The following is a 14,772-nucleotide window of genomic DNA, read 5'->3' as shown; positions in this document are numbered from 1 at the left end:
CCCACTTAGCAAACGGTAGTGGGCTATGAATGGTAGTGAGGTCAGTAGCCGGACGGTGAATTAGTTTGCCAAACCTTTGGCACTTGTCACATTTTTTCACCATCACCATCGCATCTGCTTCTAAAGTAGGCCAAAAGTAGCCCTGCCGCCTTGCCCGTTGAGCAAGCGTCCTACCGTCTATATGGGAGGCACAATAACCAGAGTGAAGATCATGGAGAGTCTCTCGTCCCTTTTCTGGAGTAACACACTTTAAGAAGGGTTGAAGGTACCCCCTTTTGTGAAGTTCTCCCTTTATTATTTCAAAACTGGTTGCTCGTTTTTTCAGTGCTGCCGCCTGTTGATGATCATCCGGCAGGGTACCGTTTGTCAGATATACCCTGATTGGATCCATCCAGGTTGAGCTTCTGCCTAGGATTCCAGTAGGATCTTCCTCGATGCTTCTCCTCTCTATTACTTCCCAAAAAACAGTTCGAGGAGTATCACAGGAGGCGGATGATGCTAATTTTGAAAGTGCATCCGCCTGGTTGTTTTCTAATCTCGGCACTTGGGTCAGATGGAAATCCTCAAGGGAGCCGACTGCTTGTCGGACCGCCTGTAAATACTTGATCATGGCCGGATGGGTTGCTTCGTATTCGCCATTGTACTGACTCACTATCAATTGTGAATCGGAACAGGCGTCTATTTTTCTTGCCCCTGCCGCTTTGCACATGCGGATTCCGGCTAGTAAAGCTTCATATTCTGCCTCATTGTTTGAGGCCTGAAAACTGAAGCGTAAAGCATACTCGTACCTGTCGCCCTCTGGCGACTGACATATGAATCCTGCTCCACAACCATTTGAAGTAGAGCTTCCATCCACATATACCTTCCAGACTTGGTCTGTAACTTGAGAGTCCGGAGGACGAGTCATCTCAACAATAAAGTCAGCAAAGGCTTGCCCCTTCACTGCTTTTCTAGGCTCGAAAGTAACTTCGAGGCTCTGTATTTCTATGGCCCATTTGATCATTCGGCCTGACGACTCCATGATGGTCAGTGGCCGCTTGATAGGTTGGTCTGTATACACGACGACTGCATGTGCCAAAAAGTAGGGCTTCAATTTTTTAACAGCCATGAAGAGTGCAAGACCAAATTTCTCCACTAAGGGATACCTCAACTCGGCATTTTTCAGTACATGACTGACAAAGTAGACCGGGAGCTGACAGCCGTCTCTTTCAGCAAGGAGAACAGCGCTTAACACATGATCAGAGACGGCCAGGTACATGTAGAGTACTTCTTTGGGCAAAGGGCTGACCAGCCTCGGCAAGGAATGCAAGTGAACTTTCAATTTCTGGAAGGTCGCCTCAGCATCCGGCCCCCATTCAAACCTTGCCTTTTTCTTAATTGCCTGGAAAAAGTATAGGCATTTGTCACCTGATCGGCTTAGAAATCTTCCCAAGGCCGCCAGACAACCTGTTAACTTCTGAACCTCTCGGATGGTACGAGGCGACTGCATGTCAATGACCGCCTGCACCTTCTCAGGGTTCGCCTCTATTCCTCTCTGATTGATAAGGAATCCGAGAAATTTCCCAGACTCAACTCCAAAGACACATTTCTTGGGATTGAGCATGACATGGTGCCACCTGAGTGTGGCGAAAGTTTCTCGGAGGTCCGACAGATGATCTTTCTGAAGTTTAGACTTGACAATCATATCATCAATATATGCCTCGACATTTCTCCCAATTTGATCAAAGAACACAGTGTTTATCATTCGCTGGAAAGTGGTCGGGGCATTCTTAAGACCAAACGGCATGACCGTGTAACAGTATAACCCCTGATCAGTGACGAAGGTCGTCTTCTCCTGATCTTTGTTCCATAAAGGAATTTGATGGAAACCAGAGTAGGCTTTTATAAATCTCATCAAAGCATGGCCGGCTGTTGAGTCGACCAGGTTATCAATTTTAGGCAGAGGGTAACTGTCTGTGGGGCACGCCTTGTTTAAGTCTGTGTAGTCTACACACATTCGCCAGGTGCCATTCGGCTTTTTAACAAGCACCACATTTGCAACCTAGTCTGGGAAGTAACATTGCCGAATGAACCCTGCATCAAGTAATTTTTTAACTTCGGCGGCTGCCGCCAGACTTCTTTCTTCGCCATGGTTCCGCTTCTTCTGCCTTACCGGCTTCTTTTTCGGATCCACATCCAGTTTATGTACCGCCAGGACACGACTAATGCCTGGCATTTTGTGGACTTCGAATGCAAAGATGTCCTTGTATTCTTTCAATAGTGTGTGAAAGTCGTCACCCAGGACTCTCAGAGCAGTCGTCCAAACTTTGACTGTTCGGTCAGGACGCGAGTCGTCTAAGATCAGGTCCGTATGCTCACCAGCCGGCTGAGGGCGGAATTTATCCGACCGCTCCTCTGCCAATGATTGCTATTTTCTGTCTTTTCTTGCGGCCCCTGTCTGGGATGCCTTTCTCTTCTTGCCGCCTGCTTCTTGAACAGGCGCACTCTCCTTGACACTGTCAAGGTCTATTTTTCCACCACTCGACCCAGTGGCCATAACAGTGGGCTTGACATCCGAGAGATAGCACTCTCGGGCCATCCTCTGATCTCCCCTTAGGGACCCGACTGTTCCATTATCCCTCTCAAACTTGAGCAACATAAGAGATGGGATTATAACAGCCTTGGAATTATTCAGGGTTGGTCGTCCCAGAATCATGTTGTAGGCCGAGAGTTCTTCTACTACCAGGAACCGGACTACCATGTGTCGTCCTTCCCCTTTTTCGCCCAGGCGGATGGGTAAATCCACTCGTCCCACTGGGTGGACGACTCCTCCTCCAAACCCTACTAAAGGGTGGGATGCCGGATGTATGCAATCAGTCTGATATTTTAGTTTTGACAGAAATTTGCTACTGATGAGATCTGAGGAGCTTCCGGTATCTATGAGGATTCGGCCAACTCTCTGGTTGGCCACTTTACATTCAATAACGATAGGGTCGTCATGCGGCCCTCTTACCCCTCCTAGATCTTCTTTAGTGATGACAATCTCAGGAAATGAATATTTGGAGGGCCGTTCTTGGTGAACGGAATTTACATTTAACTGTCTGATATTGTCTTTGTTGCCCCTAATAGTGGGGCCGCCTCCTGAGAAGCCGCCTGCAATGGTGTAGACGACTGCATCATCTGTATCGGAGCTGTCGGCCTGTTGATTCTTTTTGGTCGACTACTTTTTTGAGGAAGTGTTCCCCGTAGATTTCTTGACATAAGTGTCAAGATCACCTAGCTCAGCCAGGCGGTCCAGATACCGCATGAGACTGATGCATTCATTGGTGTGATGACCAACATCTTCATGATAATCACAGAATTTTTGGTTTCGATTGTTTGCAGAACCCTTCATGGGGACCGGCTTCTCAATTGAGATCCGTCCCTTGATTTCCTTTAGGATAAATTGGCTATCCCTGTTAAACACATACTTTGGGGAGTATGGTTTGAATTCTTTTTTCTTTTTCTGGGCCGGCTATTTAGAGGAATCAGTCGCCCATACCTCTTTTTTCTTCTCGTCTTTGTTTGACGACTGCTTATGTCGTCCTTCTCTTTTGTCGGACCTTTTCCCGTCTGACTGTTTTACCGTACTACAAAGATCAGTCGCCTGTATATAGGCTTCCGCTTCAATCAAGGCATCTTGAAGAGTCGCCACCCTCTTTCGGACCAAATCAAATTTGAAGGCCGACCCGTCTTTGAGACCTCTGAAAAAGTCAGTATAGGCTACTTCATCCGGTAACCCTTGAATCTGTATTCTCATCAGGTTAAACCGCCTGATGTAAGAACGAAGCCCCTCCTTCTCGCCCTGCTGAATTGTTCCTAAATCAAGGGTCGTCTTCTTCGCAGGGATGTTCATGGCGAAGTTGGAGGTGAATAAGTAAGCAAGCGTCTTGAAGTTATTTACACAACCAGTCGGCAGGTTGCCGAACCATTGTTGTGCGATTCCTTTGAGTGTCGCTGGGAAACACTTGCACCAAGTGGGATCATCCAACCCTTGAAGGTACATCAGGTTAGTGAATGCCATCAGATGGTCTTCTGGGTTAGTAGTGTCGTCATAGGCGCCTACTAATACATTTTTCACTTTGGCCGGCTGAGCGGCTTCAGTAATTTCCTTGGAGAAGGCCGACGGCTGTTCACCAAGTCTAAGCAACCGTAGCTGCCAGTCCATAGGTTGGACATTTTTTGCTGCATGTCCACCAAACGGAGGTGGCTGTAAAAAATACTGTTGTTGCGGTACAAACGGTAAGTTTGGTACCTCCTGGTCGCTATGAAAGCCGGACTGACGGGAGGTGCCGCCTGACTGACCCTCATGATACGACTGGGTATGCCTCATCGAGGTATTTCGCAGACTGTCTTGGAAGTTTGAAGTAGAGGCCGACTCTGACAGTCGGTCACTCTTCTTCTGCTCTAGCAGTAGCCGAGCGTCTGTGTATGTTTTCCTCGACCCGTCCGCCTGAATATGACGAACAGGTTTCCTATCTCCTGGAGTAGGAAAACGGTATTTTGTGAAATCAAGGGCAGGTGGCTCCCACTTCCTAGATTTAGGATGAGGGGTCGCATCTCGCCCTTGAACTGGTTTCCTCTTCAGTGAAGTGGAGGGTTTCTTAGCCGACTGCTCCTTGTCCAGAGCAGGCGGCTTCTTGTTGATCAACTCTTGAATTTCTCCCTTGAAGTCCCTCATGAAGGTCATGAGTTCATTCCTTGTGATGGGAGCAGACCCATCAGTCGGCTGCTGCCGAACAGGCGGTGTGCCTGCTGGCTCGCTTCCAGTTTGAAGATGTTCCAGTACGTCGGGCCCTTAGGGTCCCGTCTGAAGCTGTGTGAGCTTCAACTTCAAATTCATTCTCAGTATCGTGGTCCGACTGAACTAGAGGGTCGTCCAGGGGACGTCTCTCTTCAGGAGCCGGTACAAACGTGGATGCCATCTCAGAAGTACTCTCCCCACAGACGGCGCCAAGATGTTTCGGGGTTTTCTGATGTCCTGCGGGAGAGTTACAATTCCGAGACTGGAACCGGACGCCTGTACCTGCAAAACAAACGGATGCTCCGGATGATTGGAGATCTGCCTCCGACGGTCAAGTTAGTACTTGATTAAGGAGTAATTAATGCGGAAATTAAAGTGATTGGGTCTCTCTAGGCGAGAGTGTTTAATGTGTGTAATCTGCGTTTTAGCATGTTATCTCCCTTAATGAGGATTAAGGGAGGTATTTATAACCTCGGGAAACGTGTCAATCTAGGTTTAGGTTAACCTTGGGCTGATTGGGCTTCCCTCGGGAGTTGGGCCTAGGTGACCGGTTATCCCAGGTGTCATGGGAAGGACACGTGTCGTGTCGTAATTGGTCCATGGTGGACGGATCATTGCTTGACACGTGGCAGGCTCCTATTGGCCCATGTGACGGACACATGGCGGAACCTGATTGGTCCACTTGTCAGATGGTGATTGGTGGGGAAAAATCCCCTAATCAGCAGTACTTCTCAAATTCGTTCAAATGAGCCAAAGGGCTCTCATGCTTGGCACCACTAAACTGCCTTCTCTCGATGAGGGTGATCATAGTTGGCCGGATCTCGAAATCATTGGCCTCAGTAGTGGGTGGAGCAATCCCACTTGAAGCTCTATACGCCCCAGGAGTTCCCAACTCCTTAAGGGGTCGTGGTGCTGGCCGATTAGGTTGGCGCGGTATGTCTTCCATTGAAACCTGTTGTGTGTTGTGTTCCTTTCCTTGAGAGTTTGATGATGTCAATCGAGATTTACGATTGTTCTTCAAAGTTCTTTCGATTTCTGGATCGAAGGGTATTAATTCTCTCTGCTTAGACCTGCGCATACACACTAACCAAACCAATTAAATAGCAGGGCTACAAGTGTAGCCAAAAGGGAAAAATCTTTTTATGCTTTTTTTTTATGATGAACTAGACTCAAGAAATCAAAAAGCAATTAACAAACACCGCTCCCCGGCAACGGCGCCATTTTGACGAGGGTTAAATCGGTCGCTACAATCTAACTCTCAATCAAACAATACTTATACGAACACCCTATAACCAAGTACAATGGCAAATAAAGGTTCGGTCCACGAGGAACGAGAGTAATTGCAAATCAATCTTAAACCTAAGCTAGTTCGAAATCAATGGAAAATGGTGTTCTAAAATACTACTAATAAGATGGAATAAATCAATAAACTAAGACACTAGGGAGAACGGGAATCCGCCTAACCATTGGTAACTAAGCAACAAGGAATCACATAGACAAACGGGATATGCAAAGACTATAAGTCTGATCAATATCATGTGATAGGAAGACAACGGGCAATACTAAGCTTGGATTTCTCATGCACTTAACATTACTCGATACATAATCAAACCACATTCAATAATGAAATACTCAATTCACAATCTCTTGTTCAAATCAAGAATATCATGCAATCAAATTCAAGATTCTAGGTTAGCTACTCCTATTATAATGAATTAACATGCAATCGCATATAATCAATTTAATCACAATCCGTTTATCAAAATCAATCCTCAATTACATAGATTACCTAGGCCGGGTTTCATCCCGAAACCTTAGCTAGGAGACTACTCACACATATTCATAATCAAAGCAATAATGAATTCCAAAAGCATAATAGATATAAACATGAATTCTGATTAAGGAATAATAAAGCTTGATTAATAAACAAGAATGAATAATACCAATTGTATTGATGCGAATCAATGGAAAAGTTCAGAACTTTGATATCCGTCGTCAATGAATAATACAAAGAATCTTCACAAATCTTGCTTCAAATCAATCTAAGAAAACTAAAATCTCTAGAAATATCTCTAAGAAAACTAATGAATCTCTAATACTAAGAACGTTCTCCAATAACTCTCTACAAAGGCTCTCAAAACTATCTCTAAAACTGTCTCTAAATCTCTTAAAGTTGGGCCTTATATACGTCTTCTAATGCGGAGAAGTCAAGCGCGCAGTTAACCCTGGATCAGCACGGCCGTGCTGTATTTGGCAAGGTCGTGCTAGCTTGTCAGTAAGTAAACCGGATTTCTTCTTCAAATTGGCACGGTCGTGCTATATATGGCACGGCCGTGCAGCTTCCTGGCACGGCCGTGCTAAAAATGACACGGCCGTGCTGAATATGCTCTAGCACGGGGCTCATACTGAAGCTGACACGGGCACGGGCAACATCTGGCACGGCCGTGCTAATGGCCTGCACGGCCGTGCGGGTGCGTGGATACTGACACGGCCGTGCTATTGGCTTGCACGGCCGTGCTGCCTTGCCTGGGGTTGCTTGCTTAAAGGCCAGCACGGGTGTGCCTATGGTAACACGGCCGTGCTGCCTGTGCTATGTAATCAATGCACGGCACTTGAACTTCCTTAACTCCTCGGACTCCGGTCAAGGCTAGCTCGATTACGCATCAAGGGCTCGGGATCCGATTAAACTCGGTTGATATTACCTGAAAACACATCAAAAACAAACCGAAAACCCGTGAAACACGTAATATGGGGAACGTAAGCATAACAAGGTAATAATCGGCCAAAGCGGCCCCAAATACATCCAAAATCATCCTAAAATATGCTCTAAAGCGCGCCCTAAAGTGCGCTTGTCAATAGTGACCTCTAAGTAAATGTGGTCAAAATTGATATAGTTACCTTATTTTTTAATATAGTGACCTCAATGTAAATGTTATCAAAATTGATATAGTTACTTCATTTTTGTATATAGTGTCCTTTAGGTAAATGTTGTCAAAATTGATAAAATTACATTATTTTAATACATAGTTACCTTTATATAAACATTGTCAAATTGGATAAAATTGTGTTATTTTTTATGTTGTTACCTCTAAACCATTGAGTATGTATAACGAAAAGTTGGAAAGATCATTTGGCTTTTAAACCGTTAGATCTTGTTAGTAATAATGGATGGTTGAGATTTTCTGTTTTTAGTTTTCATCATAAGCCCTGTTTTCAGCGGAACCTCCCCGTATATATATATATATATATATATATATATATATATATATATATATATATATATATATATTAATCATCTGGCTTAGATTCTTCTTTTGTTTATATGTTCTAAATTATATGTATATTAATCATGCTTTGATTCTTCTTTTGTTTATAAACATTTACATATCTGAATGAAAGTTTGGAAGAAGATTCCACTATTATACAAGAAAAAGAAATTTCTTATACAAGAAAAAGGTAATTAATCTAATGTTCTAAAGTTTACTTAGTATGTTTTAAAGTTTGTTCTAAAGTTTTCCATTATTGTCTAAAGATTATCATATATATTCAAAAGCTTAATTTGTAATCTAATGTTTGTCCATTATATTTTTTGTTCATCTTAGCACTTTATATTTGCACTCTATTTGCACTGTATGTAAGTTTTCAACAAAGCATACATGATTATGAAGTTTTCCTTTTGTGGTTTTATTTGATTATGTATGGAATTGATTTAGGTTTTGGTGTTGAGGTTTGACTTGGTTAATTTTTTTATTTTTTATTTTTTTTATCATGTTCTTAATTATAAGTTTATGTTCTAAATTATTTTCTGATTATGTTCTAAGTTACATGTCTATGTCCTAAAGATTATCATATATGTTCAAAAGCTTATTTTGTAATCTACTGTTTGTCCATTATATTTTATGTTTATCTTAGCACTTTATATTTGCACTCTATGTTATTTAACTTATGAATCTAATCATTTACATTTGATTTTAAAGAAAAGTCGTTAAAAATGTTGAAGCGGAAGTAATTGACAAAGAGAAATTTGAGAAACATGTTAAAAGTCAAAATATTTCTAAACAACGTAGCAAGCTTCCATCATGGCTTCAACCACCTCGAAAATTGAAGAAGAAGAAGAAGAAGAAGAAGAAGAAGAAGAAGAAGAAGAAGAAGAAGAAGAAGAAAGAGAAGAAGATGATGATTATGAGGATAACGAGGATGATGATGAAGACGATAAGAGTGATGTTGATGATGAGATGGATGAACCAAAGTTGGAGGAGGAAGATGATGAAAGAGAGGAGGTGGAAGATGAGAGTAAAAAGGTTCTAAATTATTTGTTGATGTTCTAAATAATATGCTTATGTCATATATCGCATGTTTATTTTCTACATTTCATGCTAAAGTAAATGATTTAAATGATATATTTATGTTCTAAAATCAGTTTATTATGTTCTAATCTATATGCTTATATTTTAAATTGTTTTCTTATGTGTGTTACTTTATTTTTGTAAGCTATATGCTTACGTTCCAGAGTTTATGTTTTAAATGATATGCTTATGTTCTCAACTTTTTTTTTAACAATAAACTAAATGCTTATGTTCTAAAGTACGTGTTTTTAACAGTAAACTTATGTTCTAAACTAGATACATGTGTTCTAAATTATATCCTTATGTTCTACTTTATGCTGATGTTCTAAAGTTTATGTACTAAATCAAATATTTTTCTCCTAATTTGTAATTCTAATATTCTGAATTGATTGCTTATATTCTAAACTATGTGTTTATGTTCTAAACTTTTTTTAGAGTGTTTCGAAAAAAAAAAGTGAAAAGTAAGAAAAGAAAGATTGAAAAAAAAGAGGATGACGAAGTTATCAGAGAGGAAAAGAATCTAAACAAGAGGACACCTTATCAAAGAGTTCCTCCTACGAAATTCATGAAAACGGTGTTGAAATATCTTTCTAATAAGCATAAACAAGCAATTAAGAAAATTAGATTTGGTGCTTTTTTGGAATTGGATGTACCAACTCATGTCGATTCTTAGTAAGCACTAGCATTAATTTTTTTTTATTTTTTATTTTTATGTTATATATATTTATTATGTTTTAAATCTTATAATTTTCTAAAATACTTATGTTCTAAATTAGTTTTAGATTATGTTCTAAAGTATTTTTAGCTTAAAGAGTATGTTTAGCTTATGTTCTAAAGTATATTCAGTTTATGTTCTAAATATACTGCTTAATTTTTTATATTCTAGGTTGTGTACTAATTTGTTTCTACTTAATATTTTTAATGTTTTCATAGTTGTGCCTTATGATTTCCAAATTTAGGTTGACAATTATGGTTCTAATCTAGATGTATTTTGTATTCTAAATATTGAAAACTTTAATTTAATTCTAGGTTGACAGAAATTTTTTTTAAGAATTTTGATTCCAAAAGATGTTGCTTGGTGCTACATGGGAGGGAAGAAGAAATATTTTTTCGATGAATCTGATATTCACATGACCTATGGATTGCCCATTGGAAGCATAAAAAATTATGAACCACCGGAGTAACCCAATGAGAAATGGGAAAAGTTCTTACAAAATTGGAGAAAAAGCTTTGGCCTACGAAAGGTATGAATATTTTGTTTTAAAATGTCACTTATGAGGTTATTCAACCTATGCTCTAAAGTTTAAGTATAATGTTCCAAATTTTATTTTCTACTTATCTTTTACTAAAGTGTTCTAAAAAGTTGTTATTTGGCTTATGCTTTAAATTATATTTTCTGCTTATGTTCTAAAGTTGTTATTTGGCTTATGTTCTAAAATTGTATTTTCTACTTATGTTCTAAAGTTTTTATTTGGCTTACGATCTAAATTGTATTTTCTGCTTATTTACTAAAATGTTGTTCTAAATTATACTCTATGTTCTAAAGTATTTTTTGTATGTTCTAAATTATGTATACTTTATGTTCTAAATTATGTATAATTTATGTTCTAAATTAGTTTGAAATCATAACCTCTTATGTTCTAAAATATTTTTTGCTTATGTTCTAAAATATTTTCTACATATTAATTATTACTTCCACCTATGTTCTGTTTTATATGTTTTATTTTGTCTCTTAAATGGTGCTCCAACAAACAGACAATTGATTGATAGGATTGAAAAGGTGAAAGAGGTAGATAAAAAAAAAAGGAAGTTTCCGATGAATTTATTTGGAATTTCGTGGTTTGTGTGGTCAATAGTTACATCCCCCGCTCAACTAACAACCCACAAATATACATCAAGTTTTGTATAGTTGTATGGATACGAAGAAAATAGTTAAGCTGGATTGGTGCACTTTTGTTAAGGACCACTTGATGGAATCTTGTAAGGAATGACAAGATGGAAAATCTTTCTTCACAGGTCCTTTAATCTTTCTTATGATAATTTTTAATTTCTTACCATTATTTATATATGTTATTTATATTATGATCAAAGTGCACTAAAAATAGTCTAAATAATTCTTAACATGAACTATATAGGTATTCTATTTTGATCATGTACAAAGAAAAGGGTTGCAGATACCACGAGGAGTTCCATTAATATCATTGTGGAACAAGGACAGGATTCATGTGAGTATGAAATTTGAAAAAGACCTTGGATTTAGACGAGGAAAAATATTAAAAAGAATGAAATTGAATGTGGTATGATTTTCGTATATGCTTATGTTCTAAAGTTTTTTATGTATGTTCTAAAGTGTATCCTGCATGTTTTAAAGTTTATACTTTATGTTCTAAAGTTTATTATGTATATTCTAAAGTTTGTAATTTATTCATATTATGATTTGTAGGGTGAAATCAAGAAACAATAAAAATTGGAGGATTAAAAAAAAAATGAAGAGCCATCAATTGTAATTATACCTTTTATATTATGCTTATCTTTTAAAAATTGTAGATAACATATTCTTACCTTTGATATATGTAATTTTTTTAATTACAAAAGTTAGTAATTTATAATTTATTCATATTATAATGTGTAGGATGAGAACAAAAACCGGAGGATAAGAAAAAGAAAAATGAAGGTCCATATGATTATTATATCTTTTATATTTATCCATACACTATGTTTATGCATATATTTTAAGAGTTGTTTTTATATTTTAAAAGGCGTTGAAAAAAAGGCAAGGGAAAAACAAAGGGAAGGAGAAAGTTATGGAAGAGCAATCCATGACATGTGATTCTACTACTTCTCCAAATGACATGATAGTATAATGTTTTGATGTTTCATTTATTAATTTATTTACTTATTTCTATTATGTTTTAAATAATCATTTACTTTAGATTCTATATATTATGTTTTAGGTTTTTTTTTTAATTTTTTTTATTATTTTTTTTATTTTTTTTATTTATGTTCTAAATTATAAATAATCATTTATTCTAGGTTCTAAATTTTTTTTTTTGTGTTAAAATGAAGGGTTTTTTAAGCAAATTTAAAGATTTGGCAAAAACTCTTACATCGAATGTGAAAGAGATGTATAGCATGCTAGACCAAGCAAAAAATATCTTTGTTGAGGAAGAAACAACCGGGAAAATGCATCATCTCATAGACAACATTTGGTGCAAGTATACCACAAAGGTATTATTATCATGTTCTAAAATACTTATATTCTAAATTAGCTTTAGGTTTTGTTCTAAAGTATTTTCAGCTTATAGAGTATGTTTAGCTTATGTTCTAAAGTATATTCAGCCTATGCTTAAAAGTGTAATTATGTTCTACATACAAATATTAGCCTTATTGTACTCTAAATTATGTTCTATTATATTATAGCCATTGGAAAATCAAGAAGAAGAAAAGCAATCAAAAGAAAGTCCTTCCATACTTAGTCAAGATCAACACTTCTTCGATGAGCCAGCATTCATCGAAGAATTGGATATGTTGATAAACAAAGCATGGAAGAAGTTCAAGGAAGAAAAGTCACCAAAGACATCAGCATTTGGTAATTTCCACTACTACAAAAAGTGAAATATATAACGCATAATACACAACTGTCAAGTTGGATAAGCGTTCTATTGAACAAAATAGAATACAAAATGGTCCTATATGATAATAAAAAAAATTTATCATAATAAAAAAAATTAGATATATAAATTTTGAGTTAAGAATACAAAATGGTCCTATATGAAGACCGTTCTCTTTGATTTATCAATTTATTTTACTTTTTTTAAGTGGCAGTTAATTAACATCATTTACCCACCACAAGTTAAAAACCTAACCCATACGACCCACGCACGTTTCCTTTGTTCTACTTACTGCTTGGCCGCCTCCTCCTTCTCCATTCTCTCCTCCAATTTTTTTTTTTTTTTTTTTTTTTTTTTCTCACTTTAATTCTTCTAGATGAACATAAGGTATTCATCAATTTATCAGTAACCTTAATTCACTTTTAAATTAGAATTACTCAAGACTGGTGTAGGTGTTGCACTTGAATTGAATCGTCGTTGATCTAATGTTTCAATTGATGAAGGTGCTGCACCTGAATTGTCTTCCGACGTCGATCTACTGGTTATTCTTATAAGGTATTTGCTCAATTGCTTCAGGTAAATGCCTTGGTTTTGCTTTGATTTCACCTTTCTTTTTCGAAACAATTTAAATTCACTAACTTGGTTTTGAAATTTCCTATCTAAATAATATTTTTTTATTAAAATTTATATACGTTATTAGAAGGTTTAGTATACTTTGTGCAGTAAAATTTGTATATTTATATTTAATACTTTGATATGAATTTTTGCTGTATATTTTGTTGATTTTAAATGTAATATTTACTAAGTTGGTTTATCATTGTTATGCTTTTTTGGGATCTAATTATGTGAATCAGTTCTGATTTTCCCTCTAATCAGATTTTTTCTTGTAAATTTTGTCTCTTTAATTAAAGTATTTACAATATAAATTTTGTTGTTTAATTTAATTTAAGTATGTTCGTTGAATTATTGTTTTTGTTCTAGTGTTTGAATTGTTAGTTTCATTTTATTTATTTTTTCGATTTTATTAACAAAATGCAGCTTTTGTTTCCATTGCAGATGAAACTACAAGAATTATCGAATACAACACTTGCTCTCGAAGATCAAGAATGGCTCATAAATGTCATCAAATTAAATTGTGTGAATGAATGAAAGAAGTGAACATTCAATGTATTTTTACTTTTTATTGTATCATTTGTTTTTATATCTCAGATCTACTGCGAGAGTATCAATCTGTGATCATTTTTTTCATTTGATTTTTTTAAAATTTCATTAATTTATGGAATTTAGAAAGAAATATTGTAAGTTTAGAGGTGCAGTGGTAAAATTTAAGCTTATTTTTTGAAAACAAAAAAAAAATTAGGAGAAGAGAACTGTCATGTAAGATAGGCGTTCTAGTTTTAAATGAATACAGAACACCTATCTTAAAATAATAGTTCCCTTTTCCTTTTTTTTTTATTCATTTTACTCATAAAATAAGAAATTGTTATTTTAGATGGGCGTTCTATATTGTATTGAATACAGAACGCCTACTACAAAAGACGTTTTGTTTACTTTATAAGGCACCTCACTTGAAGAACGCATATAAAGCGTTCTATATTGCCTATAATAGGCGTTTTATATTGTCTTTTTTTTTTTTTTTTTTTTGTAGTGTTCACATGTTATAATTGCATGCTAATTTTCTAAATTATACCTATGTTCTAAATGAAGCTCTTAAATCGAGTTTATGTTTTACATCAAATCCTTATGATATAGTAAAGTTCTAAAGTTGTGTCTTATAATTGTTATGAATGCACGCCGACCATTTGTACCTGCAAAATCATGGAAACTCCGGTTGGGTGGAGTTTTGCCTTCGATGATCAAGTTAGAACGTGTCCGGATGAATATAAGTACGGAATGTAAAGGTTTTTTCTCTTGGATTCTGAGAGAATTCTGCAATTAATATTGCTCGGGTTTTTTTTTGTGTATTTATGAATGTGTAATAAATGATGATTTTCCTCTATTTACAGTGAGAGGAGATCAGTTCTCCTTTCATAGGTTAAAGTGTCACGTGTCA

General features: G+C 36.9%; 1 long non-coding RNA gene across 1 annotated transcript; it reads left to right on the top strand.

The window, feature by feature from the left end:
• The first annotated feature begins 12,794 nt into the window (after positions 1-12,794).
• LOC110716844 lies at positions 12,795-13,944 on the top strand. The gene is made up of 2 exons (XR_002510610.1): positions 12,795-13,295; positions 13,776-13,944. It is a non-coding gene; the product is annotated as an uncharacterized LOC110716844 (long non-coding RNA).
• The last annotated feature ends 828 nt before the right edge of the window (positions 13,945-14,772 follow it).

Source organism: Chenopodium quinoa, unplaced genomic scaffold (assembly GCF_001683475.1).
Source record: "Chenopodium quinoa cultivar QQ74 unplaced genomic scaffold, ASM168347v1, whole genome shotgun sequence".
Lineage (NCBI taxonomy): Eukaryota > Viridiplantae > Streptophyta > Magnoliopsida > Caryophyllales > Amaranthaceae > Chenopodium > Chenopodium quinoa.
Note: the sequence above shows the minus strand (reverse complement) of the source record. Positions and strands in the feature narration are given on the sequence as shown.